This window comes from Hordeum vulgare, chromosome 6H (assembly GCF_904849725.1).
Source record: "Hordeum vulgare subsp. vulgare chromosome 6H, MorexV3_pseudomolecules_assembly, whole genome shotgun sequence".
NCBI lineage: Eukaryota > Viridiplantae > Streptophyta > Magnoliopsida > Poales > Poaceae > Hordeum > Hordeum vulgare.
Genome location: NC_058523.1, coordinates 146,128,591 through 146,137,287, shown reverse-complemented (window position 1 = coordinate 146,137,287; position 8,697 = coordinate 146,128,591).

Sequence of the window (8,697 nt, the reverse complement as noted above, 5' to 3'; positions counted from 1 at the left end):
ATCTAGCATGGCATAGACATCAATGGAAACATCATGCTAGCTATCTTACGATCATGCAATGGCAATGTAGACGTGGTGGCACATGTCATGGTGGTAGTTTCATGGCAATATATCTCGGAATGACTTTGAAAAAGCCATAATAGGTAGGTATGGTGGCTGTTTTGAGGGAGGCTAATGGTGGGTTTTGTGCACCGGTGAAAGTTGCACGGCACTAAGAAGATAGTGATGGTAGAAGGTTAAAGTGCATCTAAACCATGGACTCAACATTAGTCATGAAGAACTCATATACTTGTTGCAAAAGTTTTATTAGTAATTGAAACAAAACATTCAACGCATACTCCTAGGGGAAGGGTTGGTAGGTATAAACCATCGCGCGATCCCGACTGCTACGCAAAGGATGACAATCAATATACTAATCATGCTCAGATTTCATCACATAGCAGTTCACCATACGTGCATGCTACGGGAATCACTAAGTTCAACCCAAGTGTTTCTAGATCCACAACACCTTACTAGCATGACTTCAATATTACCATAACCACAACTCCAAACTAATTGAGATGAATCAAACTTCTCTAACTATTCAATGCACATGAAGGTTGAAGTTTTCGTATCCCTTTGGATAACTACCCCTTTTGAGACTACTTTCAAAGAACAGATCAACTACCAAGCCACGCACTGCTGTGCTCTAAAATATATAAGTGAAGCACACAGAGCAAAAGTATCTAGCTCAAAAGATATAAGTGAAGCACATGTGAGCTGAATTGTCTACCAAAAGATATAAGTGAAGCTCGACAAAATCACGGTGTGTGCATGTCTCTCTCTCTAGGTGTGCAGCAAGGATGATTGTGACATAACAAAAATAAAAGACTCCTACGATACAAGACATTCCAAGCAAAAACACATAACATGTGGTGAATAAAAATATAGCCCCATGTAATGTTACCGATGGATTGAAGACGAGAGAGGGGATGCCTTCCCGGGGCATCCCCAAGCTTAGGCTTTTACGGCATCCTTGAATCTCTTGGGGTGCCTTGGGCATCCCCAAGCTTGAGCTCTTGCCACTCTTTATCTTTTTGTCCATAAGAACTTCACCGAAAACTTGAAAACTTCACAACACGAAACTTAAACAGAAACTCATGATAACATTAGTACAAGAAAGAAAACCACCACTTCCTTAGGTACTATAGCAATCTTAAATTATACTTGTGCTGATGTTGGGTTACTGTACTTTCAATCTTCCATGGCTAATACCCCCCGATACTATCCATAGTTTCATCAAAATAACCAACCAACACAACAAAAACAAAATCTGTTAACAGCAGACCAGTATGTAGCAATCTGTATATTTCGTATACCTCCGGTACTTCAAAAATTCTGAAAACTTACGACAGTCTGAATAATTTGCATAGACATCATTAGCAAAAAGAATAAACTCAAAAGCTCTTATGGAAAAAAATGAAAATTCTTTTCGTGAGCAGAAAGTTTCTGTCTTTTCGAGCATGACCAAACGATCATCCCCAAGAGTAATCATAACGGTTTTGCTTGGCACAAACGCAAAAAGAAACACAAAAAACACAATCATAACAGAATTATGAAAGTGTGGGAAACACAAAACAGAAAGAAAAGGGATAGATTCGTTGGGTTGCCTCCCAACAAGCGCTTTTGTTTAACGCCCTTAGCTAGGCGAAAGTTGATGAAATCACGTATAGTCATCTTTGGTGCTCAAACCATAGGTAGCCCTCATCATAGATTCATAAGGCAATCTTATTTTCTTTCTAGAAAGTGCTCCATGCCCTTCTTTAAAGGAAATTTAAATCTAATATTCCCTTCCTTCATATCGATGATAGCACCAATAGTCCTTAGGAATGGTCTACCAAGAATAATGGGACATGAAAGAGTACAATCTATGTCAAGTACAATGAAATCCACTGGTACATAGTTCTTATTTGCAACAATAAGAACAATATTGATCCTCCCCATGGGTTTCTTGACAGTAGAATCTGCAAGATGCAAATTAAGAGAACACTCTTCAATCTCATGAAAACCAAGAATATCACATAAAGACTTTGGAATCGCGGAAACACTAGCACCCAAATCACACAAAGCATTGCACTCATAGTTTTTGATCTTGATTTCGATAGTAGGTTCCCACTCATCATGAAGTTTTCTAGGTATCGAGACTTCTAGTTCGAGCTTCTCTTGAAGATATTTCATCATAGCATCTACGATATCTGCGGTAAAGGCTTTACTTTGGCTATAAGCATGTGGAGAGTTTGCAATGGATTGCATCAAAGAAATGCATTCAAACAAGGAGAAATTATCATAATTGAATTCCTTGAAATCCAAAGTGGGAGTTTCATTACTACCCAAAATTTTGACTTCTTCTATTCCACTCTTCACACCTTTATCATCAAGATAGGTGGACTCCGAATCATTGGGGCGTTTTTCAACCAAAGTGGATTCATATCCAGCCCCTCCATAAGTAGGTTTGACACGCGAAAACAAAGATTCAAGAGGTGACACACCAAGCACTTTAAGATCTTTGTGATTTGCATCACTAGAACGCACCCTTTTAAACCATTCATGTCTAGCGCGAATTTGGGCGGTTCTTTCTTTGCTCTCATTCATGGAGATACGCATAGCTTTCAAAGTTTCATCCAAGTTGATCTTGGGAGGAGCGCATCTAACTTTCAAAGCATCAATATCACAAGACATCCTATCAACGCTCTTAGCCAAATCATCAATTTTGAGTAGTTTTTCCTCTATGGACGCATTGAAAATCTTTTGGGAGTTGATGAACTATTTGATATTACTCTCTAAATCAGAGGGTAATTTGTTGTGATTTCCATAAGTGTTGTTGTAGGAATTGCCAGAATTGTTAGAGGAGTTACTAGGAAAAGGCCTAGGAACATAGTTTCCTCTAAAAGCATTGTTGTTGCCAAAATTGTTCCTACCAACAAAATTCACGTCCAAACTAGCGTTGCTACTCTCAATCAAAGAAGATAGTGGCATGCCATTAGGATCTACGGTAGCGTTTCTACTAGCAACCAAATTCATCAACTCATCCATCTTAGCACTACGAGAGTTAATCTCTTCTATAGTGTGCACCTTTTTGCTAGCAGGCGACCTTTCAGTGTGCCACTAAGAGTAGTTGGTCATGATATTGTCTAGGAGTTTTGTAGCGTCTCCTAACGTGATTTCCATGAACGTTCCAGCTGAGGCAGAGTCCAAGATATTGCGAGAAGCGAAATTCAAGCCAGCGTAAAAGATTTGTATAATCATCCATAAACTCAAGCCATGAGCGGGACAATTTCTAATCATAAGCTTCATCCTCTCCCAAGATTGTGCAACGTGTTCATGATCAAGTTGCTTGAAATTCATGATATCGTTACGTAAGGAGATGATCTTAGCCGGCGGAAAATACTTGGATATGTAAGCATCTTTGCACTTATCCCAAGAATCGATAATATTTTTAGGCAAAGAAGAAAACCAAGTTTTTGCGCGATCTCACAACGAGAAAGGAAAAAGTTTCAACTTAATCACATCACTATCTATATCTCTTTTCTTTTGCATATCACAAAGCTCAATGAAGGTATTGAGATGGGATGCGGCATATTCACTAGGAAGGACAGAGAATAGCTCTTTCATAACAAGATTCAGCAAAGCTGCGTTGATTTCATATGATTCCGCACTAGTGGCGGGAGCAATCGGAGTACTAATAAAATCATTATTATTAGTGCTCGAGAAGTCACAAAGTTTGGTGTTTTCAGCCATGATGACTTCAACAAACAAACAAGCACACAAGCAAGCAAGAGAACCGGCAAAGGAAAACGGCAAAGGCAAAAGAAAACGGTGAAGGAGAAAGGCAAATGAAAACGGAAAATGTGAAGTGGGGGAGAGGAAAACGAGAGGCAACTGGCAACAAAAGTAAATGCAAGAGAAGTGTTTGTGAGACCTACTTAGATAGATCTTGATTTCTCCTCCCCGGCAACGGCGCCAGAAATTGGCGTGTTGACGGGAGATTATTCTTGTCTTGATCTTCCTCGGCAAGAGATCCTCCTCCCCGGCAACGGCGCCAGAAATGCTTCTGGTGTCAGCTATGCTAATGCACAAAAGTCCTTCCAATGGCGCCAGAAATAGGTGTGTCAACAGCACCAGGAATCCTTCAGCTGTGGCTACGCCTTAAGAGACTTCCTAGGCAAGTATGCAAAGGATTTCCCCCGTGGCCTTGGAGCCTTGCGTTGGTGTTCCCTTGAAGCGGAAAGGGTGATGTAGAACAGCGACGGTAAGTATTTCCCTCAGTTTGAGAACCAAGGTATCAATCTAGTGGAGTAGTATCTCAAGATCTTGCACAAACACAAAAGCTTGCTCCCAACACTATGAAGGGGTTGTCAATCCCTTATAGATTGTTTGCCAAGTGAGAACTGAAAGCAACAAAGTAACACAGCAAAGTAAAAGCGGAGGTGTAAACGATGGATGTGAATAGACCCGGGGGCCGTAGTGTTTACTAGTGGCTTCTCTCATGAAAGCAAGTAGACGGTGGGTGAACAAATTACTCTCGAGCAATTGATAGAACCGCGCAAAGTCGTGATGATATATATGCAATGATTATATCTATAGGCATCACGTCAAAACAAGTAGACCGATACTTTCTGCATCTACGACTATTACTCCACACGTCGACCGCTATCCAGCATGCATCTAGTGTATTAAGTCCATAAGAACAGAGTAACGCCTTAAGCAAGATGACATGATGTAGAGGGATGATCTCAAACCAATGATAAAAACCCCATCTTTTTACCCTTGATGGCAACTACTTGATGTGTGCCTCGCTGCCCCTACTGTCACTGGGAAAGGTCACCACATGGTAGAACCCAAAACCAAGCACTTCTCCCATTGCAAGAATCATAGATCTTGTTGGCCAAACAAAACCCAAGACTCAGAGAGACTTACAAGGATATCAAATCATGCATATAAGAAATCAGCAAAGACTCAAATATATATCATAGATAATCTAATCACAAATTCATAATTCATCGGATCTCGACAAACACACCGCCAAAGAAGATTACATCGGATAGATCTCCATGAAGATCATGGAGAACTTTGTATTGAAGATCCAAGAGAGAAGAAGCCATCTAGCTACTAACTACGGACCCGTAGGTCTGAAGTGAACTACTCACGAGTTATTGGAGGGGCGATGATGATGATGATGAAGAAGCCCTCCAACTCCAAAGTCCCCTCCAGCAAGGTGCCAGGAAGGGTCTCGAGATGAGATCTCGCAGAAACGGAAGCTTGCGGCGGCGGAAAAGTATTTTCGAGGCTCCCCTGTTTTTTTGCGGAATATTTGCGAATATATAGGCCAAGGATCTATGTCAGGGGGCGGCCAGGGAGGCCACAAGCCCTGTCACTGCCGCTTCCCCCTAGAGGCGGAGTGGGGGCTTGTGGGCTCCATGGAGCCCACCTGGCTTGGCCCAAAGGCCCCGTGATCTTCTTCCATTCGGGAAAACGCATTTCGGGGTTTTTCTTCCATTTGGACTCTGTTCCAAAATCAGATCTGAAAAGAGTCAAAAACACGGAAAAAACAGGAACTGACACTTGACACTGAATTAATAAGTTAGTCCCAAAAAAGATATAAAAGGTACATAAAACAACCAAAGAAGACAAGATAAAAGCGTGAAACCATCAAAAATTATAGATACGTTTGAGACGTATCAGCCATTATTATCGAATTAAGGTTTCACTTGAGGACAAGCGAGGTCTAAGCTTGGGGGAGTTGATACGTCCATTTTGCATCATGATTTGTTATTGATAATTATATTAGTCTTGGTCATTATTCTACTTTATGATACAATTCTTATGCATTTTCTCTCTGAATTTACAAGGTACATCACAAAGAGAGAAATTGCTGGGAACAAGAATTATGTACGTGAAAACCAAGAAAAGGCTGAAAATTCTCTAGACTCCAAATGACCTAAAACTTCATGAGGATTCTTTGTGGAATATATTTTAATTTATGGAGCAAAGAAGTGCCGAAGGGGGCCACCTGTTGGTGCCAAGCCAATAGGACGCGCCCACCCCCCTGGGCGCGACCTGATGGCTTATGGCCACCTCCCAGGTCCTCTGCCCCCTCTTCTGCTATATTATGGGTTTTGACCTAGAAAAAATAAGAAGATACTTTGGGGATGAAGCACTGCTGTCTCGAGGGCGAAACCTGTGAAGATGCCCTTTTGCTCTCCCATAGAAAGATTCTACCACGAAAACTTCCCTCTGTGTGTTTGTGGGGGGGGGTGTTGAATCCATCGTCATCACCAACGCTTCCTCCTTCGTGGGAGGATCAATCTTCATCAACATGTTCACCACAACTAGCTCATCTCAAACCTTAGTTCATCTCTTTTGATCAATCTGTGCCCCAAAACCTCAGATTGGTTCCTGTGGGTTACTAGTAGTGTTGATTACATCCTGTAGTTGATGCTAGTTGATTTACTTGGTGGAAGATAAGATGTTCAGATCCTTTATCATATTTATTATACCTGTAGTCTTGAACATGGTGATGATTTGTGAGTAGTTTCTTTTGTTTTCAAGGACATGGGAGAAGTATTTCTATATAATCATTTCACGTTGGTATTCATTCGATATTTTGATGATATGTATGTTGTTGCTTCCTTTAGTGGTGTCATGTGAACATCGACTACATGACACTTCACCATACTTGGGCCTAAGGGAAGGCATTGCAGAGTAATAAGTATATGATGGGTTGCTAGAGTGACAGAAGCTTAAACCCTAGTTTATGCATTATTTCTTAAGGGACTGATTTGGATCCACATATTTCATGCTATGATTAGATTTATCTTAAGTCTTCTTTTGTAGTTGCGGATGCTTGTGAGAGGGGGTACTCATAAGTAGGTTGCTTGTTCAAGTAAGAATAGAACCTAAACATCGGTCCACCCACATATCAAATTATTAAAGTAATGAACGTGAATCAACTCAACATGATGAACTTGACTAGATGGAAATTCACATGTGTCCTCGGGAGCGTTTTCCTTTATATAAGAGAACTTCCAGGATTTTCCTTTTCTACAAATAGGATTGGGCCACCTTTCTGCTCACTTGCTACTTTTGTTACTTGTTATTTTCTACCAATTATCTCGCTACAAAACTATCTACCACTATTACTCACATCACTTGTAGAGAATACCTTGCTGAAAACTGCGTATCATCTCCTTCTGCTCCTTGTTGGGTTCGACACTCTTACTTATCGAATGGACTATGATTGAGCCCCTATACCTATGGGTCATGAGACAGCAGTATATGAAGTTGTGGCAATTGTGGGTATGCGTACATTCTTTGAAGAATTTGTTGGAGGAGGGAGAACTAAAGACTTTGCAGTTGTTGAGGAAGTTAGCCGTGAGGGCATTGAAGCTCGAGACTTCTTCTTCACAACCGATTTCTTTGGCATCGCTTTCTTAGGTGCACTTCCACTACCAGATGCATCAATCGAAGCCCGTGAGTCTCTGTTGAATTTTGCAACTGCTTCACTGCTTGCTTCTGAAGTTTAGCTTGACGCTTGTGGTGCGAGCTCTTTGGCCATGTGCCAAAGGAGGTCTTGAACAAGGAGGTTTGATAGCAAGTTCTTTCATGTATTTATGCATGGAGAATTTGTATTCTTTTCACTCTTTAGCCCAATATCTCTAGATCTTTTGCAAATGTGTTTCACGTTGTTTCTTTGTCTCCTTGCCATGAACTGCTTCATCAGGCGTGCAATAGCCTACAAACAATTTTTATGAATTTCATAAGGAGTCCCTTCTTCCCGTTTCTTTCCACCTTTGTGAGGCCTTTTATCAACCATTTTATTAACTCGAGGACTTTGTACTTTTCAGGATTCTAAAGATGTGTGCAATTTTTCTTCAAGGAATGCTGCAAATTAATTAAGGTGATGGGAACATATATATTCGTCAGCTAACATGTGTACCCGTGAAAGGAGAAGAGGTGCCATGAATTTGGAGAGGTCATATGCGTATTTAGAATTTTTTCAAAAATATCTCAAGTTGTGAAATTTGACCATTTTTGTCTTGAAGAATTTCACCAAGTGATCTTGACTTAGGTTCTAGAGTTGTGTAGATTTCACAATCCACACAACTGAGGAATCTTGAAAAAAAATCATAACTTAGATATATAAAGCAAGATTGCGCAGATTGAAATTGCTTAGGAGATGGATTTCTGAAGAATAAACAATTTTTGATGATTTTCTGGGAAGATAAAGGTCAAATAGGCTAGTAAAATTATATTTTAATTACCCTTTGGAAGGAACACGATGAACTGAAGAGTTAGAAGATAGAAGCTGGTAGTTCAAATCCCCCGCCCCTTAACTCGGTGGCGAAAGACAGCTATGACGGTGGCAGAGTGAGAAAATCCGTGGCCGACGTAATTACAAAGTTGAAGAATTCAAGGCACTCAAGCTCTTCCTGTCCGGTGGCAATGAATTTTAGCGGCGGCTCTAGGTCTTGAGCTTGAGAGCTATGTGAGTGAGGTTGAGGTCGAGTGAGGAAGTGGGAGAGTGTGAAAGTGGATGGGTATATATAGGGACGTGAAAAACTGAAGAGTTGAAGATTTTGGACGTTCATTCCCCCGGCTCTTGCAATCCTAACGACATGTGTCACTGACGTACTATGTAGTGTAGATAGTGAAGATCAT